The 10,288-nt window shown below is 42.1% G+C and overlaps 1 protein-coding gene across 3 annotated transcripts in view; it reads left to right on the top strand.

Annotated features, from left to right (window-relative positions):
- Nucleotides 1-9,182: 9,182 nt before the first annotated feature.
- Nucleotides 9,183-10,288, top strand: part of MARCH8 (membrane associated ring-CH-type finger 8) — a 90,529-nt gene continuing 89,423 nt past the window's right edge. The window contains exon 1 of one of the 3 annotated variants that reach the window (XM_027648011.1): nt 9,183-9,324. The gene's annotated coding sequence lies outside the window, so the exon portion shown is untranslated. Of the gene's footprint in view, nt 9,325-9,649; nt 9,757-10,288 lie in introns of those variants that run through there. The other 2 variants (XM_027648007.1, XM_027648008.1) reach the window with 2 other exon arrangements.

The raw sequence follows: 10,288 nt of genomic DNA, 5'->3' as shown, positions 1-10,288 counted from the left end.
ACTCTCCCTTTCTGCATGTATATAATGAAGTGCTTTTTGAGAAAATGCAATGCAGTAATAATTTAATTTCCCTATGTGTAGCTTCTCATAATTTTTATTATAGCTCATTCTAATTATGCTTAATACAGATGTTTCTTCCGCAGAACTCTCTACTGGTTTTATTCTCATACCAATACCATGTTACAGGCATCCATTTTCAACCAGTAGTACAGTCCTAAGAGCACTTTAATTGTATCCTTCCATCTGATAAGAGTTCACTAAGAGGGTTGTGTGGTTAAAGAAAAAGTTATACTTGAAAGCCTTTCCAATTTTTCAAGAATCATGTCCCAAATTTTCTGTATATTTCTCTCTCTAAAGACTTTTTTCTCCAAAAAATTAAACCATGTCATCTAGCCACATGTGGATTTACTCCTTGAGCCAAGTTCTTTCCTGCAACTAATTCTTTGAATAAAAAACCCGTTTGTAACCATTATCTCTTGGGACCACTGGATACATCTTATTAGAAAGAGTCAAAGGCTGTTGTTTCAAGGCCATCAAACCTCAGTATTTAATTAAACTTGAGAGTCCAGCGTGTGTCTTGCCTTACTAATATGTGAGTCCTTATAGCTTAGGTTCTGCTTATTCCAGCCATTTCTTCTCCCTGCCACACACACATACAAAACCAGTGGCTGGGAGGGTTTGCATTTTTAACTCTTGTTTGTCAGTCTTGATCTCCATCTTTTTTATCAGTGAGTCCATGAATAAGCCACTGTGTTCAGGTTTCTTGTCAATGCAGTTGTGTAATTTTTTGCTTTATGTTCTTTTATAGTGATTATGTGCATATTTCTTAGAAAGTATTTTAGCCCAGATCATTGTTTTGCCTTTCCCATTAACTGTTCTTTAGACAATAGCAGAAAATGGGCATAACCAGCAATTTAATAGCATTAATTCAATAGCAGACAGCTATTCTCCAGTTGACTGTAAGTCTTCAGTGCAGTTTATTGGTACTCTGACTAATTTGAAGCAGTTTCTGCTGGCAGTGTTCAGTGTAAGAGAGATTTTGTTTGTTCTGCAGTATCTTACTTGAATGAGGCTTGCCTAGTAATCAGATCTTTTTCAGAAATTATGATGAGCATCAGTCTGCAAAAGAACTGCATTTAGAAGTGTAATTCCCTCGTTTGTGCATAACTCCTCTACACAGGGACTTCGTAGCAGAAAACTCGTGTTGGTGTTCTCTAACTTTCTCTTGTGTTGCCTTTGTGTGTGAAGCTGCAGAGAAGCGACACCAGGGGGCAGCGGAGGCGTTTAAGAATGGCAAAAAGTTTCAGTTTTGTCTAGGAATGAAATTTACGAAGAAATCCTAAAAGAAAAGTATGATTATTTGTTCATGACTCTTATTCAGCCAACTCTGAACAGATCTGAGGAGGTCAGAAATAGAGTATGTTCCTTCTGTTTTCCTAATTCCAAAGTTTTTTTAAAAAATATGAATGGAAGAGTACCTCAAAAAGCATGTTTCCATGCTGGGTTTTATGAGATAATTTGTTGGGTAGTCTTAACACATTGCAGAATAAACAGCTCTCCTCTCTTCCTTCCCACTAGCCCTGCAAATATGAATTTCAGAGGTGTCTGCTTGCCAAGATATGCTGGGTGGTAGATTTGTCTGCTAGAAATACTACCTGGTCCCCATAATTTCTTACTTTAGAATGACAAATGTTGCTGTCTCTTTCTTATGGATACAGGGTGAGGATATGTAAGGGTAAATTCAATGGGATGTGAGGAGTGTATGCCAGTAACTGCTAAAGTGACTGCTCCTTACTACTTTTCTGGCCTTCCAATTCAAGCAGCTTTACAGGCCATCAGCGACATAAATTTATTTCTAAACCACACTTTAAGGATGTTTCAATCCATTTTAATCCATTCTTCAGAAAGACTGATTAATATGTACCATACTTACAGTATGTGTATATATAGCTACATAAGGATTATGCATTCTAATCATATCCGGTTGGTGAATTACTGCTGAAATTAGGTGTTCTGCCCAGCACCAGAAATTCAAAACAGTACCTAATCACAAAAATAGTATGATTTACATGGTTTGTGATTAAGAGGGTTAATGAGCTGGAAATAAAACCACTGAAGTTTTCTAAAAGGAAAAATCTGGGGTTTCAAAATACCCTCTCAACTTTTTCTGTGTGGCTTTTTTAGCAGATGCATATGTATAAAAAAAAAAAGGGGGGGGGAACAAAGCTCTTTTTTCTCTCCCTTCTATCCCTAAAGTCAATGTGCAGACAGTCATTTTATTTTACTTGAACTGATGTTATTTGAACGGTAGACTTGGATTTATTTTGCCTGAATCTAATTTGTACTTAATGTTAAGTACAAATTAACTGAAACTGTTGCCCATAATGGGCCATATTTGGGATATGGTAGTGATTTGCTAAAAACCTACACTGGCTAGTGCAAAGTGGCAACACAGATATATGATGAAATACCTTTGTTTTTAAATGTGGTCTTGAGACTGAGAGTTGAATGACAGGATTTCTTCTTAGCAATCACCTGTCTTGGCAGTGATCATAGGTAGTTCATTTTAGGGAACACAGAGGACTCATCAAAATAGATTGGATTAGCTTCAGATCTATCCAGTCCACCATCTATCTCTGGAAATAGAAGGTAACAGACACTTCAGAAGGTGCAAGAATTCTCTAACCAAGTATTCAGGAACAGGACACTGGATCTTACCTCCTGTGCTAATGACTAGTCTGAACTGTGAAGAACTTGCTATCTCAGTGTAAAGTATGATATTAATTTGGAGGCCCAAAAAGATCTAAAACTATTTTTGAATCTTGATTGTTAGTTTTGCTCATTTATATTTATAGGTAATGTGAAAAGCATTTTCTTTCACTGTAGTTTTGAATTTCCTACCATTTTTAAATTGAAATTCATTTGGTCTAGTGTAATGAGAAAGGAAGAACAATGTCTCCTGAATATTCAGTATGTTCTGTCTTTGTATCGTATCTCCTCTTACTCATCTTTTTTATGGTAGTAATTCACTGTCTTTACAGATCCTTAATTATGCTTGCTGCCCTCCAAATCTCCTCTAATTTTGCATTGTACTTTTCAGTCTTATTCACTTCCCTGGTTCTCATTTTCCTGTACTGTATATTTAGCTATAAGGTACTGTTACAATGGAAACCTCTAAAATTGTGATTAAAATAGTACCTGGTAAAATATGCCCAGGGTTCTTCCAAGGAGGTACTGTAGAAATGCTTAGTATTATTACTCTCTCTGTAGTCTGGACAGGATGAAAATAGCATTAGAGTATGAGGAGAAAATGTAGGAAAGCTCTGTAACGGGAACATGTAGCTGAGTTCAGCACAATAGCTGTGCTTATGAGGAAGATGATGTGTGTGGTTTGTTACCCAGAACCAGAATGCCTATTTTTATGCCTTCACCACACTGCATGTTGGATGCATGCAATCTGTTTAGTGCAGTGGGTAGAGTCAAAGCTGAAATATTGGCTGCTAAAAGGTAGGCTCAGAAAATGTCATTCCTTCTCTGCATATCTGGGTTTGGGATGAGCAAGTTACTTTCCACACACACCTCAATGATCTAAGTAACAATGTGGAAGTGAAGAAAACCAGCCAGATCCTTTTTCCAAGTTTTGATCAGTAGAAGAGGAAACTGTTTTTCTCTCCTTCAAAGTAGGGGAAGGAAATGGTGAGCTGTAGTCCCAGCTGCAGTACCACCTGACTTCTGGAGAAGCATCACTTGCCCCTGAGCTTCACTTTTTTTCTAGTCTTGTTCTTTTCTAGTCTTCTTATTCAATGCCTTGAATAAGCATTAAATTCACTGGGGTACAAAGAAAGGACTGAAGTACTTTTTCCTTTCTTTCATTTGGATACTAAATGACTTGCAGTGCTACAAGCTTTAATCAAGTATGACACCTTAAAATTGTTGATTGGATTTCTCTAGAGCCAGTTCACCCATACCTAGATAACTAGTTTTATCTAGAGAAATTACCTTAAATAGTCGGTTTGTGATATTTGCCAACATTTTCTTTAGTTTTGAGGTTCAGAAAAGAGAAAAGACCTATGAATGCTTTTACAGAGGATGCTGTTTTGAGGCCTGGCTTAGGCTTTATTACTGCAAGAGCTTATCTGCTCTGGTACAGATTCAAAGCTGTATCCAATCTTGTCAGTCTTCAAAGGCACCCTCACATGGCTGTTGCTGAAGAGTTGCTGAAGTCTGCTGAGGTCTGAAGTTATATGCCTGTTTGTCACACACCATGCCAGATTAAACCTGCTGCATGTAGGGCTGGCTACAGCCATTGTCTGCTGAATCCACAAGGGTCTTACAGCACTGTACTGGGAGAAAGGTTACAGTTTGGTTTGCAGGCAGGAATGCTCTTTTCACCTATTGCTTTCCAAGTGAGACTTTAATGGCCAATCCCGCTCTGTCCTAGAGATGGGTTTCAAATGATCTCATCCTAGTGATTTTCCAAGCCCAGGTTTTATTAAAATGTATTTACTGCAGTGTTTATATCCTGCATCTGAGACTGAAGAAAGTTTGGTAAGTCTCAGGTACTTTAGAAAAACATATGTTAAGATGTCACCAAACTACCTTCCTGGAGCTCTGGTGATGTTTTTATTAAAGGTGATATAAGCTTTGAAATCTAGTGCTTTTCTGATAAAAGCTGATTCTTTCATCAGACTTTGAACAGTGCATTCTGCTGGGTCAGTGCTTGCAAGTCACCAAAAATTGGATTCACAAAGATAAATTATCTGAGAAAGAAAAATTGTTTATTTTGCAGTGACTGCAGCTCTTTAGATATGTTGCATGTACATATTTGATGAGTAGCCTCACTTCTAGAAATACTTCCTTCTCAACTTAGAAAAGTGTCAGTGCTTCAACACTGTTCGGTGTTATAACATTTTTTGGGTGCTTGATGTGCAATTCTCATGTATCATCTAATTTCTTCTGAGTTCTAAGCTGTTGCTATTTACTCCAGCAGAGTACAGTTTTCAGACAGTGAGAATCTTTGTCATCATGTGTCTGAACATTGCTGGTAGTAACACGGATGATCTGGGCTGGCAAAGAAAGGGAATGGTAGTTGCTCCTTCTTATTCTCAAGAGAATCAGGAAGGCCACTTAACTTTCTGTACTAATAATACAAACTTAGCAAATAATTTTTTCTCCTAAAATTGGCAAGACAGATGCAGCTAGTTTTCTTGATGTTCTAAGGGAGAGAATGGCAAAAAGTGCTCCCACCTGTAGAGCACCTGTCCTGTACAGCAGACTTTGAAACAATGCCGTGTGAAGCACATTGATAACAGGTTATAAGGAATTCTAGATATTAGAGGTAAGATGTTTTCTTTCCTTTTCCTTTCAGAACTTGAAATTGTCTTTGTATGAATGAAAAGCAGTCAAGAAGGACCTAAACTTTATTTGTATTTCCTTTCATTTTTCTACTTGAATTCACATCAGTTCTTTCACCTTCCCTAATACTCTTTTTTCTTCTCCTACCAGAATCTATTTTATTCACAAGCAGAAAACAGCAGAGCAACAGTGCAGGAAAGAATGAACCCTGGGCTCACCTTCAGTAAAACACAGGGTCATCAGAGAACTTTTGGATGAATTTCCCTTTATTTTGGCCAGTAGTGTGCATACAAGAGAGTGAAAAGATGGGGAACCACACAGCTCAGGATATGCAGATTGAAGGAAGTAAAGGAACTGAGCTGACTTGGAGAAAAACTAGCAAAGAAAAAGCCTTAGGAGCACATCCTGACCTGTCTGCATGCATGTCATGTTTGCATGCAAGCATAGATATGCCTGTGTCTGGATTTAAAGCTTACTAGTCATGAGACTTAGATTATTTTTTTTAATAGTTGTTTTCCAGTCTAATAGATATGTCTCTACAATTTAAAATAATAGCAACAGATTCACATACATGCATGAGAAATGAATGAGCATGTAGGTACTTCAATACATGAAGCTCTTACACCTGCCTCCTCTTCGCAAAGGGTCTTTTGGAGATGTAGATTTTGGGAATTTACCATCTCCTATCACGTAAGTGTGATCCCCTGCAAGACTGGGGATACTTCCAGCCCTGAGTCCATAATGGCTATTCTGATTGCAGATATACAAATGATATCATATTGCATGGTTTTGTACAAAAAGCTGGAAGGAAGTGTTGCAGTTTCTTAAGGTGATAACATAGTACACTGCTGTGGCTCATTAAATATGCAGTAGCAGTAGTTTTAATTTATATTTGGAAGCATTTTCCCCAAAAACTCTAAATAAGTTTGGAGACCCAAACCACAATGGAATTCTAAAGTAATCCCTAAAGTACTGTGGAGTTGCTATGGAAACATGCAGGTGCTCAGACCAACATTGTAGACTAAAAAGATAATTTATAATTATCTGGAAAAAAATAAATTATGCTTTTCCACATGACTACTGTATGTATTGTCACAACTAGAGATGAAAAAAGGGCACAGTTATACAACAGTTGTTACTCTTTGGGGTTTCTGCCCCACACCACTTTCCAGGTCCTTGTGCTAAAAGGAGTAAAAATATTTTTAAAAACCATAGGCTTAATAACCATATGCTAGATTTGTGCTACTTCTAGGGAGAATTAGAGTCTCCTGGGCACAGAGGTACTTTTATTGTGTCTTTTGAAATAAATTCAATCAAATTGAATTTATTGTTGATGGCAAGTATTTAGAAAGGCCATATGTGTGCAGTCACAGTCCAGATCTTGTGTGCAGGGCATTGGGGCAGCTCTTTCTGCAGACCCATCAGTATCCTAGCTAAGTGTGATATGCATTTCTAGGCACATATTCCCAAACTATGATTTTTCCCTAAATCTGAGCCAGAGGTATCCAATTAGCAAAGTGGAGATGTTCTGTTCCATTCCCATAATTTTTTAAAACCTTTTATCTCCTACTCAGGTTTTGAACAGCAACACTGGCTGGAAGAATTTAAGATTTCCATTTGACTAATGGCTTTTAACTTAAATTTATTCTTTCTTCCTCATTTTTTAAATTAGCTGCAAATTTGAGGGGGGAACATTTGCAAAAGCTTAGTTTTACATTTTTTACTGAGGGCTGTGAGGCATGCAGGGAGGATGTTCCACAGTAAAGTCGGCTCTTCAGTGTTGAGGCTTTAGTCCTAGCTCTGCAGTCCTGTGTTCAGGAGGTTATTGCTGAGATTTTAAGTGAAGAACAGCAATGTGTTAAAATACTACACAAGCTTTCAGGGGAAACTGAGACCATGGAATAATAATAGCAAGACACGGGGAAGGCTTCGATTTGCAAAGTGGTTTATTGTGGCTTCATTCATTTCAAGCCTAATCCTTAGTTATTCTAGTTTGCCTGGAAAATCTTCCCTCTGTGTGACTGTTTTTCTGTATAATTTCTACTTCTATTCCAGTTGTGTCTACAGGCCCTTTTCCTAGTCTGGCACACAGCACTGAATGGTGAGCTGTGCTGTTCCCAAAGTGGGATACAATCATAGCCTGAAAAATAATTTAAAAAAAAAAATCAAAAAGCCAAACCCAACACAACAAAATGGATTGAGAGGAAGAAGGGAAAAATGAGCCTCCCTTGAGAAATCCCTGTGGCCCCAAGGTAAGCCAGCAGTACAGCTCATGATGGAGACTGATTCTCTTTACAAACTTATACTGCCTATTAAGAGGACAATGGTTATCATCACATATGCATGTTTCCATACTTTATCTTATATGGAGATACAATCTAAGTTTGTTAACTTCAGTCTAGATAGGACTAAATTGGAGTTGTAAATACACTCTCCTCTTTCCAGGAAGACACAGTGTACTCCCTGGGTGGTTCACTGCATGAGTGTGTTGAGTCCTACCTCTGCGATGTAATAACAGTATTTCAGCCCAGCTTCTCTGTGCTCTGAAAACCTGTTGTAGCATGTAATTTTTCTGTAGGAGGTGGTTGTGTTCTCCATGAAAAGGGGTTACCTTACTCATTTTATGCCTTTAGCACTGTTCTCTATGGGTAAATATAATCTCCCTGGAGTCCTGTAAATTATTGAAGTGAAAAAGTGCAGACTCAGAAGATGAAAATTTCAGCTAGGTTTGGTGAATAAATTTGCGTGTTAAGTCAGGAGCTTTCCTTGTTTTCTGTTTTTTCTCTTAATAGTATCTTCTTTCTTGTCTATGCTGCACTGACAGAAACTGTTTAGTGAGGCTGCTTGTTTTCCTGTCCTTTTTTGCTTATTTCCAAGTAGGATAGACACCCACCCAAAGGTCCCCTTTGCAATTCTCTATTTAAGGGGACAGCTCCTTCTACAGTGTAATATAAGAAAATTATATGAGAACTTTTCCACAACAAAAATGAAATGAGGAAAAATCAACCAATTACAATTCTATTTTTCTGATGTAACTACTAAAGATATCTGTACATCATGTCTAAACACAGGAAAATTCTCCCATTGCTTTTTTCCCCCTGTAAAATTCACCTTGAGTAAAATTCACCTTCAGTTTTCCTGTTCCAGCATATCTCAGGAGGTGCTCCTTTGAGAAGGACTAAAGTATCCTACTTGCATAACTAAAGTGTAAAATAGCAACAGAGAGCATGGCACCTCGATATAGGGGCGGGCAAACTTTTAGTACTCGAACCTTTCTCGTTACGTAATTTTTTGCTGATAAATCGATACACGAGGGTGAACAACTAATACAAAACACCTTATGAAGGTGTCTATAAGCCATCTTCAGGCTTACAGCATACATAAATTAAAAAAAAAAAAAAAGTTAAATGGCACTGTGTGAGGTTTAGACGTTTTCTTCTAACCTACTAAAGCGCGAGGCGTTTTACTCCGGGAGGTGACAATGGCATCGCTGCCCGTGACTGGGGGAGGCGAGGGCCACAGCACAGCCCAGGACAGCCGGACACCGCTCGCTTGGCTGCTGGTTGTCGCCTCCCGCCCCCGCCCAGCACCCCGGCTCGCGCGGGATCCAGGAGCGTGTTCCCGGTGGGAGGTGCCGGAGCACGGGCGGGGGTTGCAGCCCCGCTGTCCCGATCCCGCCCGGGGGGAAGGTTCCAGCGGGAGGCGATCCGGTGCTCGGCAGCCGCCTCGCCTGCCCGTGCTGCTCCGGGCCATGGCGGCGGGGGCGGGCCGGGGCGGGGCGGAGCTCTGACGGGCAGCCCGGCCCGGGGAGCCGCGGTAAACAGGAGCCGGGTGAGAGCCGGGAGTGACCGGCCTCGCAGGAGCCTCCCAGCGCCACGGCCAGCCGCCTCCCGGCCCCGGGCATGGGCAGCAGCAGCCGCCGCAGCCGGAGGAGGAGCCGCCGGCCCGGGCCCTGTGCGGGGCACCAAGGTAGGCTCGGCCGCCGCCCTGGCCGTGGGCAGCCGCCGCTTCCTCCGCGGCGGCCGAGCCGGGTCCGCCGCCCCTCCGGCGCGGGGAGGCCGGGCCCGGCGGGGCGCAGGGCAGGCGGGTGCGGGGCCGCTTGCCCCGGGGCCGCCGCTCACCCCGGCCCCGCCGAGCCCGGCAGGTGAGGCGGCTCCTGGAGGCGGTGGGTGCCGGCGGCGAGCAACAGGCGGCCCGGCCCGGCCCGGCCCGGCCGCCCCCGGGACCCGCCGCCGTGTCACGGGGTGTCGGCCGGGGCAGCGGGACCCCCGCGGGGTCACCGCCAGCCCGAGGGGCGGGGGTGCGGCGGAACCTCCCGGCATTGACCGGGGCGGAGGCTCCGCTCGGAGAGTTCAGGGCTGTTCCTCTGTCGGAGCCGAGGAAGCGGCACCTAATTCCCTGGTAAGAGGCTTTCCCACCTCCGCCGTCTTTGTCTGCTCAGGCTCAGCGCGTCTGCTGCTGCTGGCACTGGGAGCATTAGCGTTGCTGGGGGGAAAGGGGGAGCGGATCAGCTGTGGGAAAGGGACTGTGCTTGCACCAGGTGTCTGGTTCGGAGGAGGACGTGGGTTCGCATTGGGTTTGCGACGTGTAACAGAGATACGCCAGTGAGAAAACAGTACAACAAGATGTGCTGGTCACAACGTGTTCTTAAGGAATCGTGAAGTTTCACGGCAGACCGAAAAATAGAATTCCTGGAACTAGTTGGCAAGCAGAGTAATGCTCGAGTTGTTCCAAACTGTAACACTTTAACTTTTCTTTATTTTAGTATGCTAAAAGTGCAAGCAAGGCGAGAATTACAGTGTGCTAATGTGAGATCAGTTAGTCTCAAACTGCAGTGCAAGAGGGCACGCAGCTCGGGCTCTGCTGTTGGAAAATGATTGGTATACTTCTGAACGTAGCAAATTTGTGAAGTAACCCAGCACCATAGGCAGAG

The sequence above is a fragment of the Corapipo altera genome, unplaced genomic scaffold, assembly GCF_003945725.1.
Source record: "Corapipo altera isolate COAL_440 unplaced genomic scaffold, ASM394572v1 56, whole genome shotgun sequence".
Taxonomy (NCBI): domain Eukaryota; kingdom Metazoa; phylum Chordata; class Aves; order Passeriformes; family Pipridae; genus Corapipo; species Corapipo altera.
This window is presented reverse-complemented; position numbering and strand designations above follow the sequence as displayed.